At 36.2% G+C, this 16,070-nt stretch overlaps 1 long non-coding RNA gene across 1 annotated transcript in view; it reads left to right on the top strand.

Moving 5' to 3' along the window:
- Positions 1–11,023: 11,023 nt before the first annotated feature.
- LOC104911625 (uncharacterized) overlaps positions 11,024–16,070 on the top strand; it is a 231,466-nt gene continuing 226,419 nt past the window's right edge. Inside the window, exons 1-2 of the long non-coding RNA XR_014884394.1 lie at positions 11,024–11,159; positions 13,621–13,698. This is a non-coding gene — a long non-coding RNA (uncharacterized LOC104911625). The remainder of the gene's footprint in view (positions 11,160–13,620; positions 13,699–16,070) is intronic.

The following is a 16,070-nucleotide window of genomic DNA, read 5'->3' on the forward strand; positions in this document are numbered from 1 at the left end:
AGTGTCACGGAATGTCAGTGGGTGCCATTTTTCCACATGGAGGAATTCAGTGACACACCTTTGCTTCATCTGCACTTCTCTGTTGGATGCCATTTTGTCAGGTTGCCCCTCTGCTGCCATCTCTCACGTGGCATCAAAATGGAATGTTGGTGGGAAGGTTCAGCCTCTGCTGCCATACTACCAACATCCACTTGTGACACTGTGGGCTGACTTGATAAAATAGGAGGCATTGCTTTTGGAACAGCCCTTGTGTAGTGAGGCTTCATAGGTTCTGGGCCTATGTGGTTGAACCCAATCAGGGTCAAGTGAAGTCTTAGATCAGGAGAAGTAAGAAAAGAAAAGTAGCAGGCATCCCTGAAGGGCGAACTCTGGTTTATTTTTCATTCTTTGGGATGTAGCACATTATTATATGGATGACATCCCTTATTTATTCAGCCCTTCCACCAGCCAGCTATATGGGGCTCTGTGCAATCTAACAAAGCAATCCATTATGACCATCAAAGAACAGAAAATTTGTATGAAGGCTAGTCACTTGAAGGAGTTATCCATTGTTTTCAGTAGTTTGTTTAGCTATTGCATATTAAGCACAACCTACAGCAGATCTTCATCACTTCATCATCAGCGTAATAGGCTAAGATGTTTAATGTATCTTAATTTACACTACATGTTGATTAGTGAATATTAAAATATTAAATACTAAATTTAAAAATATTAAAAATAAAAATTTAAAATGAAAATTAATAAAATATAGGTGCAAGGACTTGGCTTATCATCATATTGGCTTTTAAGTAATTCAATTACAATTTATCTAATGGAGATAACTCAAGGTTACTAAATAGTTGTGGGTGTAATTGTAGTATGATTTCTTTCTAAGCAAATCCAGAAGAATAATCCAGTAAATCAGTTCAGGACTAATTTATGTTTTGTGATTTTAACAAATAAAAGATACATTAAATACAAAATGAATTCTTGATGAAGCCTAAAGTGAATTGTATGAAGTCCATGCTGTCTCAAATTGAATGTAAGTTTCAGCTTCATTGCTCTTTACAAAGTATGACTTGAAAGGAAAAAGTACACTTTATTTTTCTTTCTAATACTTAAAAGGTGTGGCAAAGAGTCAACATATACATGCACATACCATTTATTTTCAGACTATAAAATGACCTGATCCAGTAAATACTCAACCAGGTGTAATGTACCAAAAAATTACTCCATTTTACCAACTTTGAAATGTGTAGGAGATTTAACTCCAGGAAAATATAAAGTTACTAGGGCAGAGAAGCTATACAAACAGGAAGAAATTAAGGTGTAGAGACTGAAGGCATTAAAATGTCCACAGAAGTGAAAGATTGTACAAAAATATAAGTGGTATTTTTAAAGAGGCAGAAATACTTGCTGCTTCTTTTTTCTCCTTTTACCTTGTGGTGGCATTCATCACCACTTCTACCCCAACACTTGCTTATGAGCCTTCTTCCCAGATCGCTTGTGCAATAGGCACCAGCTCCCAGACTGTCAGAGCTTCCTACCTGTGTCCCAGTACCACGTATTGTTTTCCCTTCCCGCATTCCAGCAGTGACTGTTTTGCTAAAAGCTGGGCAGTTTTACAGCTCACTGAAGTAAAATAATACTGGAATATTATCGAAGGAAAAACTTACTTCCTGCAAAAACAAAATCAAGTAGTGAGAACTGAACATGTTGGTATTTCACTGTATTTGTATTTTAGAAGAAGTTCCCCAAATGGAGGAATTTCTATTCATTAAAATTATAAACTTTCTTTTGAAAAGAATTAATTTTTCTTATCCTGGAGATACGCTTTAATTAACTGTCAGGTTGAATATTACACAACAATTCTCTCTATAGGAGAAGGACCTGAAAAAGGAATGTATTACTTGTTTCTCAGTGTTCGTTACCTGATGTCTCCTCAAGGTAGAGACTTAATGACTTTCTCATAGGTGTTATTCAACTAAATAAGTAGTTCCAACATATTTCTAGCAAGAATTTACAAGGTAAAAGTTGAGTCTCAAGTTTTAAACAATATTGTATATTTGGAATGGCAATGTGGGTAAAAATAGTTCTCAGGCAGTGAGATGGCTATAGTGCTAAATTAGAAGATTTGTATGTAATGATACCTGCTTGTGTGAACCTAAGTACTCATAAATATAGACCATATAACAGTAATAATGTAAAGGTCTGTTGTGAGATGGCATGAATTGTTGAGGAAAAAGTAAGTTGACTTAAAAGAATGTTAAATTTCTTTCTGTAAGTTAAGCTTAAGAAAACTAACCTTGTCCACTGTTACTTCATTCGTGTCTCTTAGTTTATTTCAGGCTTCAATATCAGTTGTGCGAGTTCTGATAAATTGTTGTCCATTATGCCTCTGAAGGCTTTTAATAGCATTTACTTGTTGAAGGTTGGATAATAGCTGGCTAAAATCTACAGAAGATTCTTGATGGACTGTTTTTGCAGTTAGTAATAACTTTTCAAAGAGAAAATGATTGTACTTCACAACTGGAAGGGAGCTGGGTAATAGGGTGTTTATGTAAGCAGGATCCAGAGTCCTGTTAGCTTTAAGTACACTCAATGAATGTTCAATGGCAGACGATGTTTTTCTGCTTTTTTATTTTGGCTCAGATCCACAATGCTGTTTTTCTCAAGATGCAAAATAGTACCCCTGAGCACACTGTGAATGGCGAGTTCAGTTCTTGTCATTTGTATTAAACACACAACTGCATAGAATGCGTAACGATACAGGCTGTTGTCCTCCCATGTGTCTAGAACAAATATTTGTTTTAATCTTTTCCTCAGCTTCCTGAGCTGCATACATTTATAGTAAATATTTTGTCAGTACAGCACTCCTGGAAGGTTCCTGATAGAAAATGTTAAGAAGCTAATTCACACATTTCTTAGTGAACTCTGGTATACCTAATTTCAAACTCCAGCATCACAATTTCATTTCATTATTTTTAATTGCTCAGAATTAATGAATATTTAGCTCCTCGCATACAAGAAAGAGCATTGCTAGTAATTAAGATGCAGTAAGTTATCTGATTTGATTTTGCTTCTACATACACTTGATAACTTGCCTTAAAGTAATTGACTACTACACTTCTGTTGTATTTCCTAATTTCATTTTGAAGAGATATGTAGTTTGGAAATGGATTACATGTAAACTGTCTCTCATGTTTGATACGAATGCGCAGGTTTTCATGTTCGTATTTGTCCCTGGAGCTAACCCACACTACTGAACAGAAAGAAAGAGCTTTAAAAAAAGGAAAAGTAAGAATATAAATACACGTGGTGTGGGGGTGGGGGTGGAGAAAAGGAACAGTTGCTACAAACTAAATTAAAATGTTTGGGGAATAAAGAAAAGGGCACAAATGATCTTAATCCACCAATTTTATCTGATGTAGGAGCAAGGAATGTAGACCTTTGCACTCAAACAGAGCAAGGATTCAAGAGGATGCTAACTTTTCCACGGGAGTGTAAAAAGTAATGGGATTCTTGAGTTCTGTTGGTCAGAAGAGGCAGGCAAAGGAGAGCGTACTCCGTCTGATAAATGAGAAGAGAGAACTGGCTTCAGCAGACATGGAGAAAGCTAGTGTACTCAATGAGTTTTTTTCTTTAGTGTTCATCAGCATTCAGGCTTTCCATGCTTCTTTTGTCTCTGAACTTCTGAGCAGAGGCTGGGGGAGCAAACTGTCCCCCACTGTAAGAGGAGGACACATCTGTGACCACCTCATGAGACTGAACGTACAAGCCTATGGGACTGGATGGCGTGCATCCCAGGGTACCAAAGGAACTGGCTCATGTGGTTGCCAAGCAGCTCTCCATTGTATTTGAAAAATCATGGCTGTCAGGTGAAGTCCCTGGTGACTGGAAATAGGAAACATCATTCTCAATTTTTAAGAAATGTAGAAAGGAAGGCCTGGAGAATTACAGGCTGGTGATCCTCATGCCTGTGCCTGGGGAGATCATGCAGTGGATTTTCCTGAAAAAGGATGTTACGGCATGTAAGGGATAAGCAGGTGATCTGAGACAGCCAGAAGGGCTTTGCCAAGGGCAGAATGTGCCTCATCCATCTTGTGGCCTTCTGTGATGGAGTGATGGCAATGGTGAACAAATGAATGGCAATTGATATCATATTTGTGCAAGGCTTTTGACGTGGTTCTGCACTATATACTAATCTCTAAATTGGAGAGCTGTGGATTTGAATCATGCTTCACAGCCAGCATGGTGCAAGTCTTAGAGAATATTCTCTCGCATGTTAATAATGAGGGCAGTCTGAGGTAGATGCTATAGCTGGAAACAGACACTGTTATGAAAATATAGACAAAACATGGGAGAAAAGTAATGAATAACAAACAGTACCATCAATACCAAACAAAGTGAAATGCACGCTTGCCTGCATTTGTAATAATTTGTGGTTTTAGCAAAAGTAAATTTTATCAGGTAAACCTTCATTGTTATCTACCAAATAACAGTAACTGTTTCTTTAATTCTCTGGAAAGTTGTTTCTGCTCTGCACAGAAAAAAATGAGCCAATTTGGAGTGCACTGAATTCTGTTTGATTATATGAGTATCTGGAAACACCTATACTGGACATGTATACACAGTGTGGCTCTTTTCTTCTTCGAAGCAACAGATTAGAAATAAATGAACAGAATCAATTCAGACTAAAAATGTGAACTGAAATTTTTTGAATTTAATGATTTCCTTAATGCTACAGCATTAGGACAAGCTAGAAAAAGTATAATTAAGCTTCAGAAGTTCTGCTTATTGGAGCCAAGCCTTTGTATATTTCTAGATGAATCGTAAAGTGTTTTATATAGTCCTATAGGAAAAAAAATTCAAATCTCTTACTAAAAAATATTACAGCAGACTGTACTGACTGAACTGTAAGTAACTGTAAGTAACAGTTCCCAAAGAATCACTGTTGTTGTGAAAAAATATGTTGAATTTGAGTATGCGGAATTAGCAGATTAAAGTGTGATATGTAAACAAATTGCATGTATCTGCTTTTGGTCCCTATGCAGTGGTTAGCTGTATTATGTATTACTATGCATAATTAATTATACATATAATTAAATTTGTTAAACTACAGACTGTTATTTTGTCAGTAGAGGCCTGTTTCTATCACATATGCTGATTTTTTTTCACTATGATGAAGCAAGGATTGTATTGATACATGTAGAGAATCTGTTTTGATGTAAATATAACCAAGATTTCTCTATGTTTATCTCAAAGCGTTATCTTAGGATCTACCTTTGTTCTCATGTTGTCGTGAAGTAACCACCCAATTCCTAAACTGGCAAAAGATCATGTAGAGTTACTTGCGTTTTTAAATGCGATTAGTAACTGAACTCAAGCAAAATAATGAAGTTATGTGGCCTGTTGTCTTGCCATTAACAACTGTATATCATAGGCCTGTTTTAAGACAAGCAACAGGCTTAGTCCATGGAGGCAAACATCTAATATGAAAAACAATAATAACAACAAAGAAAACAGTAGTAAAATATTCAACATCAAACAAAGCAAAGACAAGTAAGTCTTGGTACACTACAATTTGAAACAGCATTATTTCCTTCCAGATAAACTCATGTCTCATTGTACCTTTGTATAGCCCTGTCCAGTGTTCACTCCTTGGTTTCAGTTGTCATACGTGTCTCTTAATAGTCAGCATGTCTTCTGACTGGTGAAGTTTCTATTCCAAAGTGCTCTGTGGTGTTAACCACATTCTACTATGTCATAACTGCTGCTAGCTTTGTTTAGAGTCCCCTTAATATCTGGGGAGCAATTATCCCTGATCTCAGGTGAAGATTCCATCAGGTACTACCTCTAATTTTGAGAACTTGCCATTTGACAAAAGTTGTGTAAGGAGTTAAGTGAGTGCTTCTTAGAAATATTTCCTCTTGTTTGGCCAATTCCAGCAAGTCCCTGTTAATATGCAGCAACGTGTCTTGAAGGAGAGCCAGTCAAGACCTGAAAGGCCTGGCAAAGTGCTTAATATTCATTTATTTAAGAAATATTAAGTGTTGTCTTTGAGTTAAACATTCAGCAAATACTTTTCCACTGAAAAGAAGCATACAGCTCACCTTGAAGTTTCTATGTTTCTATACCATATCTATGTTGTTGTTTTTTTCCTGTGTGGAGTGTCATTCAATAATACACATTGTATCACTGTGTAAATTAAAAAAAAAAAAAAATACAAGAAATAGTCATACTAAATTGTTCTCGTATTTTGACCTTTTAAGTGCTAGATGATGGGTAATAGCAAACAGCTTTTAGGAAAGGATCCAAAGACCCCCCCCAGACCTCAAGAGATGGTTTCCTGGCTGTTATATTGTACCCAATCTGCTCTTTGATAGCTGTTTTGAGGGATCAAAGCCAAGTCAATGCTGATTGGTGCTCTATGTTCAAAGGTAAGAGGAGGTTTTATCCGGATCACTTTTATTCATGTTTAAAGAAGAGAGGATGGATTGGTTAATCACAGCTATTGATCTTATAATTTTAAGTTTACTGTTGAATTGCTAGTAGATCTTGGCTTACAGAAGGTATGTTTGTGCCATGGGTTTTATGGTAACGGGGTGAAAGAAAGATGAGAGGAAACGTAATGAATCGTGTACGTATAATAAGCATCTGATTAACTGGAAATTCATGCCTTAACTGATGCATTATGTTTATGTGTCTATGTGTTTGTGTTCATCTGCTGCACTGCTTGCTGCCTGAGTCATCCACTTGTCTTAAATATGTTTTAGACTCCTTTAATGATCTAGGGACACTTGTGTTACGATGAAATTCCTTCCACATGGGAAAGCAAATTCAAGTACCCTAGAGTGATTAAAGAAAGCAATCTCTTGAACTTACTTAGACCCAACTTTTATCTCACTGAAGGTCAGTAAGAAGCAGTGTCTATATTTATCTTCTATCAATTTCTGAAAACACTGTATTGATTGCTGATTGAAACCTATTGAAGCAATTTCAAAAGCTCATGGAAAATGTTATGGACATGACCGTAACTTAAATTGACCAATACGTTGTTTAGAAGTACTCTCTTGCCTGATACTGCAATTCTCTTCTTCTGGATGTCTTTATTAATATTTAAACTGTGCAGTCAGGTTTGTTTTACACAGTGCCATTTATTTTCATCTAAATGATTGTACTGTAATGACTAGCTTGTTAAAATGCGCAGGGCATTCTCACTAAATTGATATTGCTGATCACAACCTGTTGATTTCCTCTTAAAAAGATTGCTTTTAATGTATAGTTTTTAATTAGGTCCACTAAAATTCTAACTCTTCTTTAAATGCCCTTTTTTTTTCTTCTAAATTGTCAACTTATTCCCTCTTTTAACAGCAGATGGTATTTTTTCATCAGTCAAGTTTGTGGTAGAAACAGTCTGTGCGTTTCATGGAATGTTGGGGAAGACTTAACCTTGAGGAGGAAAAAGCAAAGGGAAAGATAAATCGTAAGATAATTATGTGATTCATATGTTTAAAAAAAAAAAAAAAAAACAGGTGATGAAAATATATTTCAATGAGGACTTGCATTTTTGTACCAATCTCACCTGCTTACTTGTTACCCCATTGTTTGCTTACTTTACTGACAGGATTCCCTTTGGTGGTGGTTCAGCCCCTTGCCTTAATTCGAAGGTGCTTTGCAAGAGAGTTATTTGATGTACAGTTAACTAAGGGCTTATTATAAAAGAGCAATACTTGAAAAATATGAGATTTAGGGTATGTTTTACATAAAGAAATAGGTATGTTAGCTAGAAGACAATTGTCTCATAAACAATAACAAACTTTTATATTCAGTATTAAAATGGTTCAGAGAGAGCCAGAGGAGTCTATGTGCTTTGGTATAATGCTGTTGGATGTTATGTGATTCAAGTGACTAAATAGGTAACTAGTAACCACGTGGAAGCTTACAAAAATCTGAAATTTGGAGGTTCTGTCAAAATCTGAACACGTGTAGGCAGCTTCTACCAAGTATTTCTCGTTTACTTAGTGTGCTTCTCTCAGGAAAAAAATAGGATTTGCAGTGCTTTAAATTTTTTTTTCTGCGTGTTACCCTCTGGGATTGGCTTGTTTATGTTGGTTTTTTTTTTTTTTTTTTTTTTTGCAAAAGATTTTAGCTCTCTCAGTGTTGTGTAGCTGAACTAAGTTCAGAGATGGCTCACTGCCTTGTTTTGATTTCTTCTGGGGTTTCAATGTGAGCTCTTCTATTGCTGTTGTTAAGGATTTTCTGTTGGACTAGAAAAAGTTATACTGAATTAGAGGAAGAAACACAAACTGTCACCACTATTGCATTTTTCCCACTGACTTCAGAAGGAAACAAATTTTCTCTTTACTAAGCTCTCTACTTGTCTGCGTAGTAAATTGCATACAAATCTGATAAACTTCCATTCCAAGTCTATTGAAGTAAACAGAAGGAACTTCACCGATTTATATGGGATCTGAATCAGGTACTTAAAGCTGGTGTTACAAGAAACAAGACAATTGCTACATGCTTTGTGAAATTGTATAAACAGCTCAAGTGAATTTATTTTCTGCTAGAGTTAATTTATTTTCTGCAGTATTTAATTACTTGTTGCTGTGGGGCCAGGGATAAGATTTTCTTCTCCTTTTGATTGTTCATCTGAATTACTGCAATGGCACTGTTAAATTTCAATGAAAATAAACAGGAGATCTTAATTTCAGAGTGATCTATGTACTTAGAATTTCAGAACCTTTAAGGTTGGTAGTGATGTTTTGGTTTCATCTAGTTGTGCCTCATGCTTACAGAAGGGTCAGCTAAAGTAGGTAGTTGAAGTGTTGCACTGAGCCTGTGCAACATCTGTGAATATCTCCAAAGCTGGATCTCTGTGCAACCAATTCTAGTGCTTAACTACTACTACAGTTGATATATAAATAAGAAAAAAAGATGGTCTCCCCTTTATTTTTGTTTAAATGCAATTTCCCATGTTTAAGTTTGAGCATTTGCCTCTTGTCCTTTCACTGTGCAACACTGAGAAGACTCTGATTCTGTAGTCTTTGTTCCTTCCTTCAGATACACACACACACACTGAGAAGCTCCTCCTTAAACTTTTTGTTTAAAAGTAAACACCATTTTCATTTCTCTTCTTTGTGTTTTGAGCCAACTTTTTGGTTTTTATTTATGTTTACCCTGTCTGATGTTGGAGAAATGTTTAGTCAGAGCGGCTTTGATGGTCAAAGCCCATCATTGCCAGCACTCAGATTAAAAAATACGTAGTTGATCCTGTTTTACTTTACCAAGCTGTGTGTCTAAGCACTGTGACTCAGGCCCAGCCACTCGTTTATATGCATCTGTGGCTTCACGTATGTTTTTGGTTTACTGCCTTAATGTTCCAGAGTCTTTCTACGTGTTCTGGTACCCATGGCCAGTGGGTAATAAACACACAGCTCCTTTAGAAATAATTTTAGTGACAGTTTGCTCATGTAGACAGAACTCTTGCAAAATGAATCCTCCAGCGGGAGCTGAAACTATTATACAAACTATTACATGTTGTTCTCTGCATTGTCCTTACCATAACATCTGTATGAAATAGAGGAAGCATAGCATTTTGCTATTTCATGGAGGACTGAGGAGTGTAGTAGCTGCATACATGTAGGCATGCATTAAAGTATTTAGGGAAGTAACTACTGTAGTCATGGAAAAAAAACATTCCACTGAAGAATGTTTCCTTTATCTTGAAATATATTTATATTTAAAGGCATAAACGAACAACCTCACGCAGTACTTTACAAGAAAAATCAGTGCATTTCTTCTCTCTTGCCTTAAGAATGAGAGAGGTGCTTTTATTTTGGAAAAATAAAAAGTATACTCAATAAGCAGGCAGCAGTCTGCTTTTGGTCTGTGCCTCTGACCTACCATGTATGTTAATTATTGATGTATTGCAAATGACTTCTTTTCAATTCCTAATCAGTATTAAGCAGTCCTTAAAAAAACTGTTAAAACCAAGTAAGAAATAAACAGCATTTTGCAATTAATGGGAAAAGTATATACCGTGAGGCTGGATTTAGGCTGCAGATAATTCACAGTTCTACCTATGTTTATTACATTTTTTTTTAAATAATGATGTTTAATGATCTACTATTTCTTTTGTTAAACTCATTTTTTTGTTAAACTTCTTGATGTTTTTCAGTATGGAAATGTTGGCTTTAATATGAGTAGATGAGACTGGATCTGGTATTTGGAACTGTATTCTGATTCAGATAGTGCTCCTGTCAGCAAAGCTTCTTCTGCACCCGCTGTCATTTTTTTCCTTATGTTAGAAATTTGTATCTTGAGTAGGGCCTTTGACAACATTGCAAAATTAGGTGTTAATCTTGTATATTTCTGCTGTGGCATTAGTGAGATACAATAGCAGTAATGATGAAGCTAGCAGCTGAAAACCATCTGCTCATTGAAGATAGATTAAAATTGGGAGTCCTTCCTTCAGAAATGTTTCCATTGGAGCTATTGGAGAATTTGATGTTAAATCCAAAAATGGAAAGAAAAAAAAAAAAAGTACTGTTTAGAAGAGAGCTGTGTCCATATCTTTGCATGGTGTTTGTACTTCAGTTATCACCTAGACAGGAGGCTCTTGTTGAAAGCTCTATTCAAAGGAATACAAGTAAAACTGCTGCCCGATAATTTTTCTTTATTTACCATGCAGTCACAGTGCCAGGCAGTATTTACGTGGTGGTTATACTTACTTCAGACCTGTATTAGAAGTGGAAGAGATTTCACTTAATGTTTTTTTCAGGACTTGCAACAGCAGAAGCGAAGTTAATTTTTTTGTCCAATTTAACTAAAGGTTTTAACGATGGAAATAATATTTCAAACTGTGCCTTGGGAGATGATGTGAAGTACTGGCTTTTTCTTTTTGGAAAAAAGAAAGAGAGAAGCTGTTCTCTTTTCCCTAGCTGGCAAGCTGTGTGACAGTGACTCTTAAGCTTTGCTCACCATCGGCAAGGTCATGTCAATACCAGAAAAGTATGTGTTGCAGTTGTTGGTGATTCTGAGCACAGCAGGAGGATTGCTACGATTTGCAGAATACCTCTCCACTGAAAGAGATTGTGATGAGCTCAGGGACTACGCTGGAATAAGGTGAACATGCACTGGAGTTCATGAAGTCTTACTACAGAGCAGTATTACAGGTCTTTGTTTATTTTTGCTTTTGTTACGTACCTGTGTGTGTTTGAGTGAGTTGCGTGATGCAGCATCTCTTTCAGATGGGATCTGCAGGGAAGTGTACGTACTCAGGAATTTGTGTGGGAGCAGAATGCTGAAGAGGGAATTACAGTAATGATGAATTTTAGATTAAATTCAGTGGCTTATCAGCCATGAAACAACAAACATGCACATCAGAACTCATCTGATAAGTGTGTTAGAATTCGTTAATAAGCACTGAAGTTTTTGGATGAAGAAATTTTAATGATAAAAATGGATTTGTGCGGTACATGCTTTGGTTTCTTTCCTCCTTGAATGATAAGCTACTTGCAAATAGGGAACTGGGCTTAAGGTTTTCAAAATTCAAGTGTTAGTTTTAAAAATAAAAAAAATATATTCAATTTTCAGCAAAAAGAACCTTGTTCTGGAGTGGGATATGTTTCTGGTATGGGTTTTTTGTTTTTTGTTTGTTTTGTTTTGGAATAAAATATGTATGGGAAAGTTGTAGAACAGAGTAGAAAGGCCTTTTGTATGTGTGTAAGATCTATATACATAAGGAAGATACAGTAAGGAGGCTGTTTGTAATGCAATAATTGTTTGCTGGGAGGTTGAAAAACAAAGCAAGAAAGAAAGTTAGTTAAAAAAAATAAGCTCCAGAAGTTTTGATCCGTTCTTTGAACTGGATTTTACATTTTCTGTATTCAGTCCAGACAGCACTCCAAATGAAAATCTCCCTGGGGAATCTGTACAGCTAAAATAACATGAGTTTCTGCTAGTTTGGCTCTGCCTACTATTTTTCAACTGTATTTGTAGACATTCCTAGGGTAGCTGAAGAAACAGCTCTGCCTGTCTGACTTGGTTCAGCTATTGTTAAAGCTAACAATAAACATGGTGCTTTTTATTAGATGTACAAAAGTCCTATGCAATTTAGTGCTCATGGCTGTTCTTTAGTTTCAGAAGTAGCTACAAACAAAAATTTCTGAATAATGGTTTTTAAAATAATTTTAAGTGCTTGAGGAGATACTTTTGTTCAGTTTACTTAGAACACTGTCTGAGCGTGTACAGGCAGAATGGCCATACTTGTTCATTCCTGCAACTTAAATATGTCATACATTCTATTATTCTCAAGTTTTCTCCACTTCAAAAGAGTTGTTGCTTGTAAACTTGAGTTTCAGAATTGGACAAATTGTGATTTAATTGTTTAGTGTGTTAGCATAATATACATGATAACTTGTGTATGACATGATGATAGAACAATTTTTTTGAGGCACTTTGGCACCCAAACAATGAAGGAATCTCACGCGTAAACCACGCTGTCTTCTCAGATGCATTGTTTTTATTGCCAATTAAGATATAGAATTAAGATACTTATGTACTCAATTTACACATGCACTTTACATTCTATTCTAGTACTAAGGGGAGAAGGATTGTTTTCAGCAAAAATTTAAAAAGGTATCTGAATATGATGTTGGAAAGCAAGTTTTGCCTGCAAATGCCTTTTCCTCAATTTTGGTGGCAACCAAATCTCTGCCTGTACTGTACTAATGTACTAACAGTTAAATTAGTTAGCCTATCTCCACTATACAAGTGAAGTGGACCGGGTTCTTGCCTACCTTCTTGAGTTTCGGTAGTTTGTAGCATTAATTGTCATCACTCCTTCTGTAACAGTTGGCCATATTTTCCCCCTGTTGAACAGTTAAACTGTTTAGCAGATGACTCTGAGCCTGATGTGGCCGTAAGTCACAATTGTAACAAGGAATTTTGTTGTGAAGAAAACTGCCTTGTTTTTCCCCAGATTAGTTTGTGAGGTTTTTTTTTTTTTTCAGCTGACTGGATCTGAGTTGTTCAAAGGAGTTGGATATGAATAACTTGATATCTGTTTTTAATGTTAAAGAAGTTGTGCATATCTGCAGAGGTTAATGAGAGAACTAGAGTACACAGAAGGTGAAGCACATAGAGAATGGCCGTTGAATTCAGCGTGTTTATCTTCATCTAAGCAAAGATGAAAATGCCCTTGTCTTTATATATGAAGTAATTAAAAACTTGTTAGTTGTGTCAATATATATTTAGCGATGTAGCAAAGAATAATTGTGTGACTAACGCATGTACAGCTTGATCAACGTGTTAATTTTAACTACTTTCTCTCTCTGGTAATGGAAGCTGTTTGCTCAAGAACAAAACATATTATTTTGATGTTAGTTTGATTTGACTGTGAGAAGTCAGATTGTGTCTGGATACAGTGCTGTATGCTACCAAAAAAATCCCTTAACGCTTTAGTTGGTTGCTGTTTCAATGAATATCTTTGCTCTTTTACAATAGATATGTATTCTTTGTATTGAAACTTGTATGGTGAAAGAATGTCCTTATGGGCTGATGTATAATCCCCCAAAGTTAAGAAGTATGCCAAATAAGTAATGCAATCAGACTCACTGTTGTGTTTGTTTCTAGCCCTCAGGTAAAACTTCTTTCAGTCTGAAGCACAAGATGAACAATGTGCTGCTGAGCTCCTCCTTTCAGACTTGTCTGGTAAGCAGCTTACACGTGTGCAAAGAATAGATTTGATATGGACTGTTTACATCTGGTTTTAAGAGGTCAGTGTAGAGGGATGAAATTGCAGTACAAAGAGTTGGTGAGATAGAGTACGCGATCACCAAAATGAGGAAAAACGTGGCTTTAAGGTTTTGAATGTTACAACCACATTTTGTGCTTACTGTTCTAATCAGTATAAAAGTCTGAATGAATCGGTGATTCCCTCAGTGCATTCTTCCTGTTTCAGGTTATCTTCTTGATGCTTAAACAATCTTTTTGATAAAATTATTTTTGATTCTGTTCACCAATGTACTTCAGAAGACCTTATAGGTTAGGACTGTGATGTTTCATAATGTCATGTTTAAAATGTTCAGTAGACTAGATAAGGATCAGTATTCTTTATCAACAGCTACAGAAATGGAACATTTCTAGATAACATTGCTTTAAATTAGGATGGGTACTGTGTATGCCATTTCCAAAACGTAATGTTTCCCTACGTATGGTAAACTCTTTCCAAAAAACGACTTTGTTTCTTTGACTTGTATGCTGAACTTTTTGTGTCCAGAATAACTGACATTTCATTTCTCTGTTGGCTGGATTAATTATTTTCAAAATGGACCATGCTTCTGATTTGCACAACATCAGTCAGTTCTTGCCAGATTAATTTTCTGTTTGTCGATGGTCCATTAACTACAATATAAAGCTTCTGTCCCCCAGGCAAAAATGCAAGCAGCGTATATCCTCTTGTTTTGTTTTTTTTTTTTGTGTTGGAACAAGCAAATAGACAGTAAGTACAACTACCATCAGGTTGAATCCAGGCGGTTCTCCAGTTTCTCTAAATAATCAACAGACGGAAAGTGCTTAACTTGCTTCAGCTGGCATTCTTAATGCTCAAATTTAAAACCAGTAGCAACAACCGTGTCCTATATTGTGCTGAACAAAACGTCATCGCTGTCATACTGCAGGCCCCTTGCCTGCAAGGAAAGTCTTAATTCCTAAAATTCAAGTAAGCTCAGGTGAAACAATCTACTAACTTGTTAAGGCACCTCTTGCAAAATAACTGAAACTTGTTAGAGCTTAAGTCTCATTATTGTTGAGATATTGGTCTTTTAAATCATTTATAATTTTTTTTGCAATTCTAAATTTTCACTTTCAGTGGCAGTGTCCTCCAGCTTTTGCCTGCTCATTAGCCAACACACAGCATGGGCTGCATTGATCTATTCAGCTATTGGAATAAATTTCTGAGTGGGCAAGCGAAATGACCTCTTTGTGTTTTCAAACCTACTTTTTTACTACTCGCAGTCCATTTTACTAACGTTTGCATCTGCTATGATAAGGCATGACAATGCCTAGCACTGGAGAGCTAAGCTCAGCAGCAGCAGGAATTTTAAAGATCTGCAACGTATCTTTCTTAAGAGAGGTCAACGCTGCTTTGTTCTATACTTTGGTGCCATTTATTTTATTTGTTATTTATTTGTTGCTGTGAATAAAACTGATTGAAACAGCATGGAATTGCACTCTTCTAGCCCAAGCAAAGGTAGTAATTTCCTGGAAATATTTCTGCTTCATAACCTTACCTGGTGAGATGAAAACACAGGCAATGTGTAGCAGGCAACGTCATGTCAGTGAAAACGTGGATTGTAATATATTTTTTCCCCAAAACTAAAAACGTGATCATTTCTTTGAGGAAAAATATTCTAGTATTTTAGAACACCATCATAGCAATATGGTAGTACCAACCAGTGGAGGAGCTGACACAAAGTAGCTTGCACTGTTTAAAAGAATTGTCAGAAATTTGCACCACTGCTTAAAAGCAATGGCTTTATTGGGTTTGCTTTTCTGGATGAACTACACTTGAAATTCTAGGGGAGGCACTACAGAAATGTCACGTAATTTTTTTATTGGTCACACGTGCAGAATGTAAAAGCAGTGAAGTTGAAATAAAAATTCTCTGGCATGTTCATAGAAATGTGATGTCCTTCAGGGGTGTTAGGTGGTGAAATCAATTTGTGGATCATACAACCAGATGGTGTCACGAGCATGGGCAGTGTCCACAGGCACTCTGCGTTGGTCTGTCCAGATCATAAACAAAATAAAATGTTCATTCTCCTCAGAGGGTCTGTGTCACACTTTGCAGTCTGTCTGTTGGCTTCTCAGTCTCCTGTTCCAGGCTACATCCCATTTCATGGCCATCAGTATGGCCCATTTCTCCCATTACATCACTGAAGAGAAAAGCACTTGATAGCCTTGTGGCTTTTACTCTTTAAACTTCTACAACCTTACTGTTGTATTTAATTATTACTTAAACTAAAAGCACTTTGATCAAGGATGGGAGAAATTAAAAAACAAACCAAAAAAAAAAAAAAAAG

Source organism: Meleagris gallopavo, chromosome 7 (assembly GCF_905368555.1).
Source record: "Meleagris gallopavo chromosome 7, MGAL_WU_HG_1.1, whole genome shotgun sequence".
Lineage (NCBI taxonomy): Eukaryota > Metazoa > Chordata > Aves > Galliformes > Phasianidae > Meleagris > Meleagris gallopavo.